Consider the following 20,633-nt stretch of genomic DNA (forward strand, 5'->3'; position numbering starts at 1 on the left):
TATATATATATATATATATTCCCAACTCACCACCCCCATGCCACAACACCCGGCACAGAACCTTGTCAGGTGCTTAGCTGACAGACTACAAACCAAAGAAAAGAACAGTTCACTGACTGTTGCTACACTTGTGGCTCTGCAGTTCAAACCTTTTGGATTCACCAATCAGAGTGGCAGCCAGTGTGAAAGAACGTTTAATAACAGAATGCACAACAATTAACATAAAGAATACCAAGCAGCAGTCATCTACATCACAAGCACCACCGCAGCCTCGTCACATTTCCTGTGTACCTCAGCCTCATCTGTGCCGTGTGAACAGGCAAAAACATAAACAACTTTTTAAAAAAAAAATCTAAATCTTATCTTAACACAGTTCATGTATTAACTTATTTTTGTGTGCATGCATGTATTTATTGATTTATTTAATACTGTTAACATATCAGAGTTCTGAGTGAGTTTTTCTTAAGATAGGCAAAGGCCATTTATTGATTACATATAGGCTCTTAAATGTTTATTAAAAACTGAAAAGCATTAAAAAAAAACAACTTAGGCATTTATTGAGTCACTAAAATACTGTAGAGTACAGACCACATCAGCATGATTATAAGCATCCTCTGGTAAATTAACAACCAGATACTGATGTCTCTCACCATATGGACTTCAGGAGATGATTAGATGATGATAAACTGTCACCTACTGGTTGGGTTCTCTTTGTTCTCATGTTTCTTACATGTTTGTCCCTGACAGCCGGGTCCTAATGTTTTTTGAGCAACACACCATACTATGACGTTTTTACAATGAGGGTTCTACTATGAAACCAGTTTGACATGTTCAGGTGTTCTTTGTGTGAAAACTCAGAGATTTCAGGTATCAGAAGGTGGTTTTCAACTTTCTTTGTTAACTTTCTGCTTCAACTTTAAATTAAATTTCCTTCACTAAGCCAGCCCTCTGGACTCCCAGTAAGCTGTGTTCCTATTGGCTGTCCAGGTGGCTGTGTTCCTATTGGCTGTCCAGGTGGCTGCTTGGTTTTATCAGGAACACCTGAGCAGCTCACTGTCTTCCTGCTTTATTTAGCTGCAACCAAACATTTCCTCTGCTTCTGTTCACCACAGAACTGGGTTTGGCTCCATTGCTTTAGTTTGTTCTTTAGGCGTTGGCTTGCAGCTTCCAGCAGTAAAATCATCTTTAATGTGTTTCTTGGTGTGTTTTAGGGCTTTGTACTGGATAGTTGTCTTGGTAAATGTGGTTCTTTAGCCACAGTTGGCACATGGTGCTAATGTGTGCAGTGATTAGTAGATTTGGTGCAGTTGTGTCTTTATCTTGGCTGTAGTGAGTCTTCAGAGGTTTTTGGTCAGACACATTCTGTATTCTTGTTTGTGAACCAATGTTGGTTGTCCAGAAGGTAAGAGTTCCTGTCCTGATTCTCTGTTCTCAGAGGTTCTCTGGTAGGCTGCAGGAGACTTTAGCGTTTGGGTTGTGCTAGTTTGGTTTTTGTATGGTTTCATTTGGACGACTATCTTGAGGCCCCTCCATGTGGTTTAGTGAGGTTTTCTGCAACAGTTCTACAAAGCAACCTGCAGCAGAAGAGCCTTTGAGAGTTTTTAGGAAGTTCTGGAGACCAGACTTTAGAGCAGCAGAAACATTTGTCAGCAGTTTGAGCAGAAGAAGGTGAGCTTCAGAGTAGAAATGAGATGGAAACCTTCTTGACCCGTGTGGTGAGGTCCTGTACCAAGAGTTTGAGCAGGTTGTGAAGAATCTGTAGTTCTTTGGTCTGAAAGCACAAGAAGAGTTGACTCATTAAAGGAGAAAACAGGAGATATTGTTGCTTCTTCTGTCGCTCTGCAATTTCCTTAGACTGAATATCAAGTTTATATTTTAAATGATTTACCATGTGAGCCCAAGAAGACTTCAATAAACTCCCTCCATCCCCTGGACACAACATATTTTATTACCATGTTAAATGTTTTTTTTTTTTAATGTTTTTGAGTTTTAATCACAGTTCTAGCATAGTTTTTTTCTCTTTGCTTGTTTAGTTTTGTCATCTGTGTGAAAGGTGCTAAACAAATAAAGTTGAATTGATAAACTGAATAACTGACTAACTCATGATTGTGACAACAGAAGTATTTTCATTGTGGTTTAAGGGTTTATTTCATTTTTAAGGTTGGGGTTAAAGTCTTGACAGAAAAAGAAGATTAAAGAAATAAACTACATAAAAAAAGCAATTAAATCAAAGGAAAAAAATTAATACAATAAAACTTTTACAAAGTTTTATTATTAAAAAGATTTAAGAAATTTAAGATGTAATTTTCTAATTAAACATTTAATTTTTTTATTAAATGTTTTGTCTTTTTAAAGGTTTAATAATCTAATTAAATGTTTTGCATTTTTTAAAAAAATGTTTAATATTCTTCTTCTTTAATTGTATTTTTTAAATGTTTAATGATGGAAAATATCTGTAATTTTTAATATTTGTATTTTAAAAATTTTGTTTAATTTCATAATGACATGTATTGTATCTTGCTGAATTATCTAATTCAATATTTTGTCTGTTTAATAGAGTTAAACATTAATTACAATTAAATTATATATACATATACCACCTTTTAATGTTTAGTTTTCTTTTTATATGCTTCATTGCATTTTCTGTTTAATTCCTATTTGAAGTTTTATTGTCTTTAAGATGTAATTTTCTATTTAAACATTTAATTTTTTAATTAAATGTTTTGTCTTCTTAAAGGTTTAATAATCTAATTAAGAAATTTAAGAGGTAATTTTCTAATTAAACATTTAATTTTGTAATTAAATGTTTTGTCTTTTCAAAGGTTTAATGATCTAATTAAATGTTTTGCATTTTTTAGAATGTTTAATAGTGTTCTTGTTTAATTGTATTTTTTTTTTTAAATGTTTAATGATGGAAAGTATTTCATCTGTAATTTGTAATATTTGTATTTTCAAAATTTTGTTTAATTTCATACTGACATGTATTGTACCTTGTTGAATGATCTCATTCCATATTTTGTCTGTTTAATATAATTTAATGTAATTTAATGTTTAACTCTATTAAACAGACAAAATATGGAATGAGATCATTCAACAAGGTACAATACATGTCAGTATGAAATTAAACAAAATTTTGAAAATACAAATATTACAAATTACAGATGAAATACTTTCCATCATTAAACATTTAAAAAAAAAATACAATTAAACAAGAACACTATTAAACATTCTAAAAAATGCAAAACATTTCATTAGATCATTAAACCTTTGAAAAGACAAAACACGGGTACCCGTATAGCTCAACAGGTTAAGCGGGTGACCCATGTACAGGAGCTGGTCCCTGACGCAGCGGCCCGGGTTCGAGTCCCGCTCGCGGCCCTTTACTGCATGTTTTCACCTGACTTTTCTCCCCTGTTTCCTGTCTGTCTCTCACTACGCCTATCCAATAAAAAGCTGGAAAAGGCCAAAAAAAAAAGATGAAACGTTTAATTAAAAAAATTTAATGTTTAATTAGATAATTACATCTTAAAAACAATAAAACTTCAAATACGAATTACACAGAAAATACAATGAAGCATTTAAAAAGAAAATTAAACATTAAAAGGTGGTAAAACATTTAAAAAGAAAAACCTTAAAGATTTAATCGAAACATTAACAGACTGTCTGAAGGTTCAAACTAACAGAGAACTACTCAAGAACTTTTAAGATTTCAGTCCTCAGACTGTCTGAAGGTTGAAACTAACAGAGAAGTACTCAGGAACTTAGAAGATATCAGTCCTTGGACTGTCTGAAAGTTCAATCTAACAGAGAACTACTGTGGGACTTAGAAAATTTCAGCCCTCAGACTGTGTGAAAGCTCAGGTCCTGAGGACTCGGGAGGTCTGGAGGCTTTGAAAGTCTTGGAACTGAGGGTTCAACCCTCCAGCACAAAGGCTAAAGTCCAACCTCCTGAGAAAAACGATCGAGTAAAGACTCAAGTTAAAAAAAAACTCGAAAATGGCAAAAAAAAAAATAGACGATAAATGAGCAAAAAAAAAAAAAAAGTATCGCGCACAGCTTAGAGGGAACAGTGGTCCCAAAACTGTTGATAAATTATTTCTCAATAAAACCTCATAACCAGTTACATAAGCACACCCTCTTTACCAATAAACCCCAAGACATACTTTGCCAGAATCCATAATAATCCATAAAATCTTTATTTGCACCAGCCCCGTGTGAAAATGACATCAGTCTGTATTTGTAGAGCATCTCATGAATGTAGCAGCACCGTTTAAATGTTTCATAACACAGGATATAAGCAAAGAGTATATAGGGATACAGACAAACATGGGAAATAAGAAACGTGCTCTTCAATAGTTATTGTCATTATTATTACTAGTAATATTATTTTTGTGTCCAGTGTAGTCAAACAGGAATGTGTGCATGGCGAATCAAATCCAAAACAATCCATGAACCAACGACCACGTCTTGATTGCATTTCATATTATTGACCACTAGATGTCCTACTCGAGCACTGTGTGTCATTGAGGCCTCGAGTAATGAACCATGTTTTGAATGAAGTGTCGAAGCTTCAACAAAGCCTCGATCAGCCATCACTACCAGGAACTGCGCCGAATCTGATGTCTGTGCTGCGTTCAGTCGACATCGGATAGATGATACCAACTACATGATACTCGTTTAATGGATTCCGAGCATTCTCGTCGTCAGTACTGCTGTACGATTACTGATCTTACTGACATCGTCGTGAGGAAAATAAGTTGGTTGTGTGGGGATTGGAATGTAATGCATTTACATCTGAATACTATAACCGCCAGATGTCTGTTAAATTACTTTGAACTGCGGGCTTTGGTTATGTGAGGCATTTTGAGGTTTCAGGAAATGTATTGCCGAGTCTGATGTATCAAGGCTTTCCAAACAGTCTTACTGTAAACCGGATGTTGACATGAATGCGGTGCACAAGTCTGAAGCTCAGAATTCCGATTTTGTAGATTTGACTAGAACGCCGCGTTGGATTCTAACCGGAAGTTAATCTTTCAGTGAGCGGCAAGCGGTTTATAGTCCTCTGTTCCACTCAGTAGATGGCGATGTTGCATTAAACCAGCACTACCTCACTAGTCCACTTGTAGTGTGATTTCGGGCGAGGGCAAAAGTGGAAATTTGATATCCACCTCTAAGGTTTCAGTATTGAAAGTCAGATTCTCACAATAACTCTTCTCATCCTAGACAAGCTTATTGTCTCTGTGTTTCATGTTTAAAGAGACATTTTTAGAGCACTTTGCCCTCACTTGATAGATGATGGCAGATTTTAAAACGCAGGAAACTTGGAAACAGGAAAAGAGGGAAGAGGAACACATGCAAAAAAAGGTTTGCATAGACTTGTTTGTCATTGTTTTCATTTTGTTTGTTACTGATATTGCTTTAGATGTGTGTGTTTAGATGTGTTGGTCTTTGTATTTTCTTTGTATTTTCTCCCAGTTTCTCTCTTCTGCCTTCTGCCCCTACACACAATGAGCTGCAAGCTAGATAATGGCAAGATTTGTGCTTCATGTAGTTTTGTCAGGAAATGTGCTTTTCAAAGATGTGGACATAGGTTCCTAACTTTGAGAAATTCATAAGTTGCCTTAAATGACCAGATCAGATACTTTTGCCCATGGTTACAAAAACAGCAATCGTAACAGATATTTGAGAGGCACACATAATATAAATAACATTCGTAAAGTCATTTTCACTCACTTTACAAATCATGATCTGCTCTGATCCTCAGATTTTGCAGTGATGGATCAGACAATCGGCAGGAAAGTCTGAATTGTCTTTTTTCAACTAGGTTCTTTGTTTTGTTTTGGTTTGGTTTGGTTTTTTTTACTCAAGTCAAAAGATGGCTCTATCAGCTCTTTTGAGTAGTCGGGATGCTCAGGAGGTCATTGCTATCCATATCAGCTTCATCAAACATTTCCAACATCCCATCCCCTTAAAGTCGAGCTTTACAGATGTGAGAGAACAACTTCCTTTTGTTTTGACACACCAAACTTCTGTGGTGTTGAACCAAAAATCAAACTTCAAAGAGGTTCATAAAAATAAAGCTTGAATACTGAAGATATAAAAAAGATTAGGCAGCAGTAGATGTTTGAACTTTTGGTCCTTCAAGTGTGGATCCTGATCGGAAAGCTGAGAGCCTGAGCATCTGGATGGAGTTCACAGGCAGTCGGAGCATCTGCTGGGATATGGAGTAGCTTTACTTGATCCAGGTGCTCAGGGCACTTTTGGCAGGAGCTGAGGTAGCCAGGATGCTTAGGGTTCCTGCATAAGGTTGGTCCAAGCTTCCTTTACTGACGTTGACTATGCAAAGGTGAATGTTATCCTCTTTCTGTTTGAGCATGGAATATAAGCAAATGTGCTGTTGTAACCAGCATGCTCTGGTATTAATGTGATATTTAATTTGGAATTTTTCCATATCAAACTAATCACAGTTGTTTGGTCACATTTATGACTAGATTTAAAGATATTGACTGGGTTTTCTAAACATGGATCTAGCCAAAGAATATTCTGTAGCTTTTTAATTTAGGCTTTAGGAATCTAACACTTTAGACTGAGGGGAACACAAATAAAGAACATAAAATAAAGAAGTGAGACCAGGTCGGTTGAGTAAGGTTCATAGGGCAACAGTTAAAAGCCGCATTTGCTTGCTTCTGCCACATGTGCAGTGTTGACAGATGCATTGTCCTGGGACAACAGCAGCCAGATTGAAGCTTTCCTCTCCTTTTTTTGTGATCGCTTCAAAGATTTGCTTTTTTGTGAACATTGATACACTCATTCCACTGCTTTATAGTATACAGTTATGGTGTCCCCACTATCCTTCTATCTATTATCTATACACTATTTAATCCTAATTAGGGTCACGGGGGCTGGAGTCGATCCCAGCTGACTTAGTAATCGCTGACACGAACTGGAGATCTTCAAGCTGTGAGGCGACAGTGCTAACCACCTAGCGACTGTGCAGCCCGTTGTCACCACTAGACTTGAGTTAATGTGTTTCATTCAGTCTGGTTTGTTTGCAGAACTTCCCTGTTATGGCCCTGAGTCACTACACTCCTCCTCCGCCTTCTGTTGTAATCATCTGTGCTGTATGCAGCTGCGTGTGTTGTTCAGCACCTCTATCCGCTCGGCCTGCGTTGTTTTGCCCTGCCTACAATTTCTGGAGCTGAAGCTGGATCGGATCAGGCCAAACTACAGCTTCCAACCTCTTTCACCGGTGCCAGTTGGCTTTCAAAAGGCTCCTTAATCCGGCATTCGGTGGTGGTTCTGCTTGGGAGAAGTTGAGCTGCCTGGTGAACTTTGTGAAATTTGTATCTGTGGTCAGTGTACGTGAGGGGTAAAGGATAATGAGGGTCTTTTGAATCGTTGAATGCTGAGGAATTGCAAACTCATTGTTAGTTTTAGTTTAGGGGTGCTACTGCAGTTCTACTTTTGTTTTGGAGATGAACAGTATTTTTTTTTGGTTTTTTTTGTATTGGTTATCTTTTAATTTCTTTCCGGTTTGGTAAGACACACCAGCTTCAGAGTGAAGTTTGCTTTCAGTTATATATATATTTCTTTTATTTTAGTAGCACCCTTCACTTCAATTCAATTTTATTTATATAGTATCAATTATAATTCAGATTGTCTCAAGATGTTTTACAGAACCCAAATGGCCTGAACCCCCAAAGCAAGCTCTAAGGTGACAGTGGCAAGAAAAGCTCCCTTTTAACAGGAAGAAACCTTGAGCAGAACCCGACTCATATGGGGGGACTCATCTGCTGCTGGCCGGACAGGTGAGAGGTACAAAGTTAGAAGAGGTGGAAGGGGTGGGGGAAGGCGAGGGTCGGGAAAAGAGGTGGGATGGGGGACAAGGAAACACGTAACACATATTGGCATACATGCATGATATGACAAACATAGATGATACATACAAAGTGATGCATAATGAATACAGAGTGGCTGGGGATATCCAGAACAAGCCCACATTGAAACTGATTCATAAGTTTACTGTTATGGTGTAAGGTTTTGGCATTAAATATATTGCATATATAGCTGGTAAATAAGAAGCAAACAGTGTGTAGATGAGCGTAACAAATATAGTGAGGGAAATGCAGATTAGACTGGTGGAAATGGGCAGCTGGAAGCAGTGGGCTGGAGGAAGATCAGCAGCAGCATCCCACAGTGGACATGATGGAGACTAGGCCAGTTGGTGGGACAGCAACCACAGATCAGAAGCATCCAGCTCTGGGCCCAGGGACACTCGGAGAAAGGACACAGGGAGAAACAGAGTGAATGCAATGCAATAATGGTAAATGCAGTAAATACACAGGTAATGAGAGAAGGCCTCAGTGCATCGAGAGAGGTCCCCTAGGCCTATAGCAGCATATCTAGGAGCATAACTAAATGACACCAAAGAGGAAGTCAGTTTCCCATTTGCCTTTAATCCCTTCACATTTTGCTGTGAGCTTGACTTTCAACTGAATACCTGCATTTCACTGTGGAAATCAGCGTTTGTTCTGGGTTGTTGGTTTTTTGTTTGGGGTTTTTTTTGTGTTACTCATGCTACCCTGCAGGGTTGTAACATTCCCTTTTAGTTTTTACCTAAATCATTTCCTAAATGGCTTTTGTCTCTGACATCTACCTTCTGGCAAACTGACAGTGTTTTTCCTGCAACACTGGAATTGTGGTGGTATGTTAATTAACAGCTGCTAATCTGCCATACAATCAGGCCTTCTCTTTCTGGCACAAAAAGAAGTGTTTAAACCCACCCCCATTAAATGAGAATTGCAATTTGAACCTCAGATTTAGCAACCTTTACATGACTTGTTAACCATATGAGGCAACAGCAGAGGTTTTTAAATAACTGAGTAGTGGTAAACTGGTATTTTCCTATGTGCACACCTTATCAACAGTATTAATTAACAATATTTGTAACTGCATTTAATGTTGTCACTTGACGTAGCATGATGGTGCTCTGACTGTATTTTGCAAAGCACTGTACTACAACCACAGTCAGGCTAAGCGATCACACAAAGTTGGTTATCATCTCTTTAACCCTTTGATGCACAAAATGGGTCAAAAGTAACCCATATTCAATGGAAAATGGGTATCTCCTGACCCACACTGCGCATCAGAGGGTTAAACCATCCCAGAGTTTTTCAATCCAGCTACAAGCGCATTCCTGTCAAAGTGTTGGTGCTGGCAACAGATGGCTAATCACAAACACAGACAGGTCTGGAGCTGCATATTTTACACTAGAAAAGCGTACTATATTCCTCAACCAATATGAAGTGTTTAAAAAAAATAAATACACACTAACAGCAACATAGCTGTCTCATGTTGCTATCTCAGCCAAAACCATGAAGAAAAGCAGAAAAAAACTACTCACCATATGAAATTTAATTAAAAGGCTTATCAATACCTCACGCTAATATAAGGCACAACTGGCTTATCATTTAAAATGTGTATAAGTTGCTTAGAAGAAGGTTTCTTATTCAGGATTCAGTCTAATTATCTTCATGTAACACAAGATTGTATAACCAAATTACAGATATAGTCCCTTCAAGCTGCTCACAAGAAGCTATTTCTGTGCTAATGTAAAGGATGAATTAAGCAATTTCACATTCAATCTCATTCTCAAGACTTGTAAGGAAAACATCTAAAAACATAAATAAAACCAGTAAGGTCCGTGTACGGATCTGGTAATTGGATTTTCCGTTCTGAAACGGGTATTGAAAAACAATAAACGAGTGGTTATTTGATTTTCGTTTTAAAATACAAAAATTAAAATTAAAATACAAGGCATTTTTCAATTTCATGATCAAAAAGGGATATAGGATTTTTTTTAAGATGCTTTGATTTTCGTTTTATATTTAGAATAACAAGAAAGTAAAATCAGTAAGAGACAGAAACGAAAAAAGGTCCGTTTTTTCATTTTCTGAGACCGGAAGTGGTCATCAGCAAGTGTGGAGCCAAACAGAGTACAGTGCATAGACTGTACATACATTTTTTTTTCGTGAGTTTTCATGGTCAAAATGAGAGATCAGGTGGCCGATCGTAAAATAAATCAATATTGATTTTTTATAAAGCGTTAAAGTTTTGCGAAGCCAGGGGGCGGGACTACTTGATTGACAGTCTGGTCTGGAATGATTGACAGGTCCTATGGAGGAAGCCGCAGAGACTCTGCTCTCCTTGTTTGGATTAATTCTGATATAACTGTTCGTTTATTTATCGGTGGAGCAGCAGAACCTTTTCCACAGATAGTTTTCCTGCCCGTTGGCTTGTTTTAACCAGTTTTTTAACTTCGGCTGATTCTACCAGCAGACACTGAAAGGACTCTAATAGTTCGGTAAGTAAGTGTTTATTTTCGTATCGGTGCCGCTTTTAATGCGCTTTATATGCAACTTTAGTGTCAGATATAATGTCTGCCATGCACTCCATTTGTTGATAGAGTTTGTTTCAGTGTGTGTTGACCAGAGAAGAAAGTTAGCATTGTAAATATTAGCTTTAATGTTAGCGATGCTAACCGAGCTAGCTGCTCAGTCGTAGCCTGATTAAAGCTAACGTTGCATCAAGCTAATGTGTTGAGTTTCATGTAAACAGCTTAAGTGTGTTGTGTTCCTGTAATGTGGTTCATTAAGTTCATAAAACTGTGGCTGGTTGACATTAATGTAACGTTCAGGAAACTTAAATGTGATTAAAACAGTAACGTTAATGTTCTAGTTGTCAGTAATCAGCTTTAATTTGACACTAAAACAGACTCTGATAGTTTTAAATGACATCAGTTTCATGAATTTGTTGAAAATTGTCTCATTTGTTGTTGCGATTTTGCTGCTGATTCATTAAAACCAGATGATCCGTGTTGAAGACACATTTAGTTCTAGTATCAGACGTACAAGAAGGAAAATGGAAGTTTGGTTCTGCTACATCAAAGATTTCAGGATTAAAATAACTAAATGAGTCTTTATGCCTCAAACTTTATTTTACAATAAAGAAATAATGAAATAATCACAGATAATAAAAATATAAATAGCAGAGAAAACCTGAGAGAATAATTTCCTGAAAAGTCTGTGAAGGAAAAGCAGCTTTTTATCCTGAAAGATCAGAATCAGCTCCAACATCTGCATCTGACAGCATCAAGTCACCAAGAAAGAAAAGAAAAAAGAAAATGACTACTTTCTGATCACATCTGTTCCACTGCTCACAGGCTGCTGCTGCTCACATTCTTCACATTTATTGTCCACTTTTAAAAGGTGCTCTGCTTTGGAGTGTGACGATGTCGTCGGTGATGTGGAGAGTGAAGTTTCCGTTTCACCCACAGCGTGCTTTAGGACGCCCAGGTAGGACTTGATGTTTGAAATACAGATCGACAGCTCAGATTTAACTGTCTGTAGTTCCGTTTTGATGGGTGTTAAACTTTCACTCAAAGCCGCCAGGAGCTGGGTCTTTAAAATAACCGCCATCTCGTTACAGAGTGAAAGTAGCAGTTCCTTCTTAAGGTCAGAGATTGCAGCATCTGAGGGCCTCTTCAAAAGAAGACATAGCTGATGAAGGCGTTCTGGAGCAGGACCAGAAAGACCACGACCAAACAGCCTTGAGATCTCAGGCAGCGTCTCCCTCAGGTGCGTGTCGACGGTGTTCACGGTCAGGTTTGTGGTAATCCTGTCAAAAAACAAAACAGAAAAAAATGTAGATTATAAATCAGCATGTAACAAAAGCACTCTGTGTATAACGCCATAGTATAGGATGTAGTTCAGAAAATGTCAAAGTATAGTATGCTTTTCAAGAATAACATAGTATGGCCTGTAGTTCATAGTACAGCATGTCGGCAACAAAACCCCCATAGATTACTATGTGGTTCAAAAAGCGCAAAATGATAGGATGTTGCCTAAAATTGTCATGTATGATATGTGGTTAAAAAATGTCATAGTGCAGTATATTGTCAAAATAGTATGTTTTTCAAGAAAAGATCAGAGTATATAATATGTCGTCTAAAAAATGCCATAGAATAATATTTCATTGCACAAGTACAAGTATAGTAATTTGTAAAACTGTTCAAATTTTTATATGTTGCTAAAAAAAAAAAAAACTGAAACAAAAAAAAGTCATAGTAATATGTCAATTTAAAAAGCCTATAGTATAAAGTGTCACCCAACATACGTCATACTATAGCATGTCGCTCTAAAAACGTCATAGTATAGCATGTCGGTCTGAAAACGTCATAGTATAACATGTCGCTCTAAAACTGTCATAGTATAGCATGTCGCTCTAAAAACATCATAGTATAGCATGTCACCCAAAAAACATCACAGTATAGCATGTCGCTCTAGAAACGTCATAGTATAGCATGTCGGTCTGAAAACATCATAGTATAGCATGTCGCTCTAAGAACGTCAGAGTATAGCATGTCGCTGTAAAAACGTCAGAGTATAGCATGTCGCTCTAAGAACGTCACAGTATAGCATGTCACTGTAAACACATTATAGTATAGCATGTTGCTCTAAAAACGTCATAGAAAAGCCTTTGGTTCACAAAATGTTGTTTTGTCCCGGCTGTCTGAAGTTGGTGAGGAGCAACAAAACAACAGTCCAAACGCTGGTTTCCAGAGGGTTAGACGAGTATTTATTTGAAAGAGTAAGTTTACAACAACACAACATGTGAGGGGGTTAAAAGGAAATGAGTGTTAGTAAAATAAAAATAAATAAACAGAACTAAAAGTAAAGTTCACGTTGACATTGATGGGCATTCCAACCAGGAACAAAGTAAAAGATAATCAATACGAAAAAAAACTCGTACTGTTCACCTCTTAAAACCCAAAAACACACCGCAGTAGCATCCTAAACTACAACTACCAACAGGTTCCCTGTTTTCCTTTCTGAACATTTCAAAGGTCCCTCTCTATCTCCCCACACATCCACCAACCACTGGAACACATCTCCAAAGTTCTGCTGGGCCAGCTCAGCTTCCCCTCAGAAGAAGTGCTGCCACCTGCCAGATGAAGGAGCCTTTTGAGAGGCAGCTGGCATCGTGATTGGACTGTACTTTGGTCTGTTCCAATCCAGCTTCAGCTCCAGAGACGGCAGGCGGGACGAGTCAACGGAGGCCTGGTGGACGAAGGCATGCAGCTGAGTACAATCCAGAAAACAACAGAGGAGGAGTGCAGCGACCCAGGGCCAGAACAAGCAGAGTATCATGGTATGTCTCTTAGACAACATCATAGTATAGCCTTTGGTATGAAAAAACACTGTCATATACATCGTATGTTGTACAAATAACAAGTCAAAGGAAAGAGACATACATTGTAGAATTGTAGTAATTGTGGGCTGACTGATTTACTGATTATCAGTATTTTATTTTTTTACTAATTTACAGTAATAAATACATTTAAAAATGGTGCTACTTTGGCTCTGAACCTTTATCTACCTGTGGTCGCTCTGTCTTCTGGAGTGATTTGATTGGTTATACGTCACAAATAAAACTCCTTTAACTTAACATCTGTAAACAAAACAAAAACGTATCAACGACGGTTCCTGTTAGAGTTTGTGTTCTTCTAAGTTTAACTCCACGATTTTAAATACTTTCATTTACTGCAAATGAATATCGATTAGCGATTTTTCAACATGTTGTAAAAACGTGCCATATGATGAAATAATGTAAAGTAGGCCATGAAAAACACTACAGAAAGGTTTTCTTTGTAAAAAAAAATCATCATGAATTTTGGCGCAAAAAAACGCCATAGTATACTATGTCGAAAAAAAAATGCGATTTTTCAGCATGTTGTAAAAACGTGCCATATGATGAAATAATGTAAAGGAGGCCGTGAAAAACACTACAGAAAGGTTTTCTTTGTAAAAAAAAAATCATCATGAATTTTGGCGCAAAAAAACGCCATAGTATACTATGTCGAAAAAAAAATGCGATTTTTCAGCATGTTGTAAAAACGTGCCATATGATGAAATAATGTAAAGGAGGCCGTGAAAAACACGATGGTAAGGTTTTCTTTGAAAAAAAAAATCATCATGAACTTTGGCGCAAAAAAAACGCCATAGTATACTATGTCGAAAAATGTCATTTTTCAACATGTTGTGAAAACATGCCATATGATGAAATAATGTAAAGTAGGCCATGAAAAACACTCCAGAAAGGTTTTCTTTGAAAAAAAATCATCATGAATTTTGGCGCAAAAAAACGCCGTAGTATACTATGTCGAAAAAAAATGCGATTTTTCAACATGTAAAATCGTGCCATATGATGAAGTAATGTAAAGGAGGCCGTGAAAAACACTCCAGAAAGGTTTTCGTTGAAAAAAAATCCAGAATTTTGGCCCAAAAAACGTCATAGTATACTATGTCGAAAAATGTCATTTTTCAACATGTTGTGAAAACATGCCATGTGATGAAATAATGTAAAGCAGGCTGTGAAAAACACTCCAGAAAGGTTTTCTTTGAAAGAAAAAATCATGAATTTTGGCGCAAAAAAACGTCATAGTATACTATGTCGAAAAATGTCATTTTTCAACATGTTGTGAAAACATTCTATATGATGAAATAATGTAAAGTAGGCCATGAAAACACTCCAGAAAGGTTTTCTTTGAAAAAAAATCATCATGAATTTTGGCGCAAAAAAATGCCATAGTATACTATGTCGAAAAAAAAATGCGATTTTTCAGCATGTTGTAAAAACGTGCCATATGATGAAATAATGTAAAGGAGGCCGTGAAAAACACGATGGTAAGGTTTTCTTTGAAAAAAAAAATCATCATGAACTTTGGCGCAAAAAAAACGCCATAGTATACTATGTCGAAAAATGTCATTTTTCAACATGTTGTGAAAACATGCCATATGATGAAATAATGTAAAGTAGGCCATGAAAAACACTCCAGAAAGGTTTTCTTTGAAAAAAAATCATCATGAATTTTGGCGCAAAAAAACGCCGTAGTATACTATGTCGAAAAAAAATGCGATTTTTCAACATGTAAAATCGTGCCATATGATGAAGTAATGTAAAGGAGGCCGTGAAAAACACTCCAGAAAGGTTTTCGTTGAAAAAAAATCCAGAATTTTGGCCCAAAAAACGTCATAGTATACTATGTCGAAAAATGTCATTTTTCAACATGTTGTGAAAACATGCCATGTGATGAAATAATGTAAAGCAGGCTGTGAAAAACACTCCAGAAAGGTTTTCTTTGAAAGAAAAAATCATGAATTTTGGCGCAAAAAAACGTCATAGTATACTATGTCGAAAAATGTCATTTTTCAACATGTTGTGAAAACATGCCATATGATGAAATAATGTAAAGTAGGCCATGAAAACACTCCAGAAAGGTTTTCTTTGAAAAAAAATCATCATGAATTTTGGCGCAAAAAAACGCCATAGTATACTATGTCGAAAAAAAAAATGCGATTTTTCAGCATGTTGTAAAAACATGCTATATGATGAAATAATGTAAAGGAGGCCGTGAAAAACACTATGGTAAAGTTTTCTTTGAAAAAAAATAAATTTTGGCCCAAAAAAAGCCATAGTATACTATGTCGAAAAATGTCATTTTTCAACATGTTGTGAAAACATGCCATATGATGAAATAATGTAAAGCAGGCTGTGAAAAACACTCCAGAAAGGTTTTCTTTGAAAAAAAATCATCATGAATTTTGGCGCAAAAAAACGCCATAGTATACTCTGTCGAAAAAAAAAAATGCAATTTTTCAACATGTTATAAAAACGTGCCATATGATGAAATAATGTAAAGTAGGCCATGAAAATCACTCCAGAAAGGTTTTCTTTGTAAAAAAAATCATCATGAATTTTGGCACAAAAAAACGCCATAGTATACTATGTCGAAAAAAAAAGATTTTTCAACATGTAAAAATGTGCCATACGATGAAATAATGTAAAGGAGGCCGTGAAAAACACTATGGTAAGGTTTTCTTTAACATCTGTAAACAACACAAAAACGTATCAACGTTTTCTGTTAGAGTTTGTGTTCTTCTAAGTTTAACTCCAAGATTTTAAATACTGTCATTTACTGCAAATGAATATCTACTCCAAATCTCTCACTAATAATCATTATCAGCCTTAAAAACACACAGAACACCCCTCTATACTTGACCACACTTAGTATAGTCCGGTTCCCCCTTCTATAAATCTGCTTGGAATCTTCCACTTCCTGTTTGTCAAAGTGGCCTTCTACCTGGACAGGTTTTGTTGGAGCTCATGCAACAAACATTTCGGGTAACTGCACTTTAATATGGATGGATGACACTGAATTAGAGTCTGTTTTAATGAGACTGAGTTAAGATGTGTAGCTCTGTCATTAAATAGGAAATTATTTCTCAGAATTCACAGAGAAAAGTCTGAAATGTTTGCTAGGTTAGCGTCCCACATGTTCTTTGGCTCAGCTAAAGCTAACTCTCTCCAACTTCTGGATCTCTTGAGTTGCTTGTTGCTAGAGGTGCTGAAGCTCAGAAAGTCTGAGATGTTTGTTCAAAATAAGCTAATTCTCAAGTCTGATCTGAACTGTCCTCTTTTGTTTGAACTTTCCCTAAACTTAGGAGTTAATGACAGAGCAGCACATCCAGACTCAGTCTCATTTATGTAGAGATTAAACTTCAGTGTCATTCATTGATGTTAAAGTGCAGTTTTTCAAATGTTTGTTGCACATGTTCCCGACCAAAGCAGTCCAGGTGGAAGATGATGTGAAGAGAAAGCTCCAGAGGATAAATATCACACATTTACATTGGAAATAAATGTCCTTTAATGAGACATTGTCATGCAAAAGTTGAATTTCCCTTTAATGATGTTCAAATCTTTGTTGAGTGTTTTGTTGATGTTGGTTTCTAAATGTTTTCTGACACTCAGCCCCAAAGATTAAAACCTTCTACGGCTCACAAGCTGCAACAATTCACACATTATCAACTATCTTTCTGACTAAACTAAGATAAAAAGTGAAAAACTGTATGATTCCTGCATCATGAATGTAAATCTTTTTGGTTTTTATCACAGTAAACTGAATATATTTGGGTTTGACATTTTATAAACCAATACAAGAAATGAATTAGTGGAGAAAACAATCAACAGATTAATGGACAAAGAAAATATGTTTTCCAACATATATGGCTGAATTACTCCAACATTACAAGATACATACAATTTTATTTCAATTTTATTTATATAACGCCAAATACAGGTCAAATTGTCTCAAGACGCTTTATTTTTGTATTTTTTTTGTCATATTTAAAATATGACAAAGTAAGAAATTTAAACCTCTTGACTAATCCAATTTATTATTTGGTTTTTAAGAGACTAATGGACAATTAAAATAACTTCCTCCACTAAAACTAATAAACATGAGGTAAAATAGAAGGAACGGTTTTAAATACTGCAGTCCCACAACAAGAATAAAGTTTCTCAACAAAAACTAAATCTGCTGGTGGATTCCGTTAAAGTCCTAATAAATGATAATAAAGCGTGATACTCAAGGTTTGTGGTGCTAAAAATGTCAAAGTAAAGATATCAAGTTGAATATCTGGATGGAGGTTGATAAAAGTTGACCTCCCTTCATTTCTCTGGAGCGACTCCATGGATTTTATGGATGGTGGTTAAAGACCTGCTCTTCTAGTGGTCTTCCTTCTAGTTGCTGTAAAAAGTCAGTCCATCCTGGCCGACTTCAACACCTCTTCATGACAACTTGTTCTGCCTCAGACCTCATGGAAACTCAAGAAACTCGGGAAAACCTGTCGAGACTCGAAGAACTCGTGGAGACTCGAAGAACTCGTCGGGCGGGGGAAGGTGTGGTGGGTGGTGGGGAGAGGTGGGGGAGTAGAGGGGGGAGGCCGCCACCCACCTCCCCGCCTACTCTCCGCCCTGACTCCACCCAGACTCCGCCTTGGCTCCACCCATGTGGTGACTTCAGTAACTACAATGTCAAAGGGACGACGAATTTATTTCTTTTTGTCTGATCTGTAGCTCAGTGAGTAAAGGATTTGCTTATGGAGCTGCAGGTCGCTGGTTCAAGACCAGACACTTCTTAAATTTTCTCTAAATTCTGACAAAGCCAAAGAAAGAAAAAGGCCGGTGGCGGGTCTTGAACCAGCTACCTTCCGCTTGGTAGTCTGTCTTCTTTTCCCCTGAGCTATTCGCTCAGATACTAATTCTCCTTTTTTTTGCGCATTTATCATCTATTTTTTGTCATTTTCGAGTTTTTTTTTTTACTCGAGTCTCGACTCGACCGTTTTTCTCAGGAGGTTGGACTTCAGCCTTTGTGCTGGAGGGTTGAACCCTCAGTTCCAAGACTTTACAAAGCCTCCACACCTCCCGAGTCCTCAGGACCTGAGCTTTCACACAGTCTGAGGACTGAAATTTTCTAAGTCCCACAGTAGTTCTCTGTTAGATTGAACTTTCAGACAGTCCAAGGACTGATATCTTCTAAGTTCCTGAGTAGTTCTCTGTTAGTTTGAACCTTCAGACAGTCTGAGGACTGAAATTTTCTAAGTTCCTGAGTAGTTCTCTGTTAGTTTGAACCTTCAGACAGTCTGAGGACTGAAATTTTCTAAGTTCCTGAGTAGTTCTCTGTTAGTTTGGACCTTTAGACAGTCTGAGGACTGAAATTTTAAAAGTTTCTCAGTACTTCTCTATTAGTTTGAACTTTCTGGTTAACAGAAGCCTTAAAACTTGTGACCATGAGTCTTGATTTCACATTTAGACCATCCACCTGAGTTCTTCTCAGACCTTCACCTGTGGGTTTTTTAGAAATCCTCAACAAACTTTGATTCTCTTCACTGAACAGTAAAGTTTGTGGAGATCAGAAGGTAACATTAGTTTGATCAATGCCTTCAACTACTAGTAGACTTTATCTGGAAAGCAGTTTTCTGAAATGAGTTCTTAGTAAATCTGTCCACAATCAAACCAAGAACATAGAAAGAGGAAATGTTTGAAGAAACAACTTGATGTTTTCATTTCAGACTAGAAAACACTTTAAGGCCTTCATCTGTTTTTGCTCTTTTTGATCCTTTTATTGTTTCTTCTGTTTAATTTGACCTTCTAAAGTTTAACTGGTGTCTTTTCAAATGTTTTTTCTTTAGTTTGATTCTTCTTAAATGTTTAGTTTTGCTCTTTTCTCACCTTTTATTCTTTTCTAATGTCTGATTTGATTTAGAAATGTTTTGTCTTTTTAATGTTTAATTGTTGTTTTTTTCAAATGTTTTATTGGCTTGTTTGAAAAATTTCCTTTTCTTTCCCAATGTTTAATTTTTCGATTAAATCTTTGTTTTCTTTTAAAATGTTTTACCACCTTTTAATGTTTAATTTTCTTTTGAAATGATTCATTGTATTTTGTTTAATTCCTATTTAAAGTTTTATTGTCTTTAAGATTTAATTTTCTAATTAAACAGTGAATTTTTTAATTAAATGTTTTGTCTTTTTAAAGGTTTAATAATCTAATTAAATGTTTTGTATTTTTTTAAATGTTTAATATTATTCTTGTTTAATTGTATTTTTCAAATGTTTAATTATCTAAAATATTTCATCTTTAATGTTTAATATCTTTGTTTAATGTCAGAATTACATGTTTTGTATCTTCTGTTTAATTATCTAATTAAACATTTTGTTTGTTTAATATATTTGTATTTAATGTTTAATTTTCTTTTTAAAAGTTTTATTTTATTGAATGTTTTTTTCGTTTGATTTTTGCTTTTTTAATGTAGTTTATTTCTTTAATTTTTTTTTCTGTCAAGATTTTAACCCCAACCTTAAAAATGAAACAAACCCTTAAATCACAATGAAAATACTTCTGTTGTCACAATCATGAGTTAATCAATTATTCAGTTTATCAATTCAACTTTATTTGTTTAGCACCTTTCACACAGATGACAAAACTAAACAAGCAAAGAGAAAAAACTACGCTAAAACTATAATTAAAACTCAAAAACACATTTAAAAAAAAAAAAAATTAACATGGTAATAAAATGTGTTGTGTCCAGGGGATGGAGGGAGTTTATTGAAGTCTTCTTGGGCTCACATGGTAAATCATTTAAAATATAAACTTGACATTCAGTCTAAGGAAACTGCAGAGCGACAGAAGAACCAATAATATCTCCTGTTTTCTCCTTTAATGAGTCGACTCTTCTTGTGCTTTCAGACCAAAGAACTACAGACTCTTCACAACCTGCTCAAACTCTTGGTACAGGACCTCACCACACGGGTCAAGAAGGTTTCCATCTCATTTCTACTCTGAAGCTCACCTTCTCAAACTGCTGACAAATCTTTCTGCTGCTCTAAAGTCTAGTCTCTAGAACTTCCTAAAAACTCTCAAAGTCTCTTCTGCTGCAGGTTGCTTTGTAGAACTGTTGCAGAAAACCTCACTAAACCACATGGAGGGGCCTCAAGATAGTCGTCCAAATGAAACCATACAAAAACCAAACTAGTACAACCCAAACGCTAAAGTCTCCTGCAGCCTACCAGAGAACCTCTGAGAACAGAGAATCAGGACAGGAACTCTTACCTTCTGGACAACCAACGTTGGTTCTCAAACAAGAATACAGAATGTGTCTGACCAAAAACCTCTAAAGACTCACTACAGCCAAGATAATGACACAACTCAGCTGCACCAAATCCACTAATCACTG

The 20,633-nt window shown here is 36.3% G+C and overlaps 1 long non-coding RNA gene across 1 annotated transcript; it reads left to right on the forward strand.

Moving 5' to 3' along the window:
• Positions 1–7,947: 7,947 nt before the first annotated feature.
• On the forward strand, positions 7,948–20,354 carry LOC129350910 (uncharacterized). Its single transcript, XR_008604499.1, has 4 exons — positions 7,948–11,354; positions 11,488–11,636; positions 12,905–13,209; positions 20,147–20,354. It is a non-coding gene; the product is annotated as an uncharacterized LOC129350910 (long non-coding RNA).
• Positions 20,355–20,633: the final 279 nt, after the last annotated feature.

This window comes from Amphiprion ocellaris, chromosome 17 (assembly GCF_022539595.1).
Source record: "Amphiprion ocellaris isolate individual 3 ecotype Okinawa chromosome 17, ASM2253959v1, whole genome shotgun sequence".
NCBI classification, from domain to species: Eukaryota; Metazoa; Chordata; class Actinopteri; family Pomacentridae; genus Amphiprion; species Amphiprion ocellaris.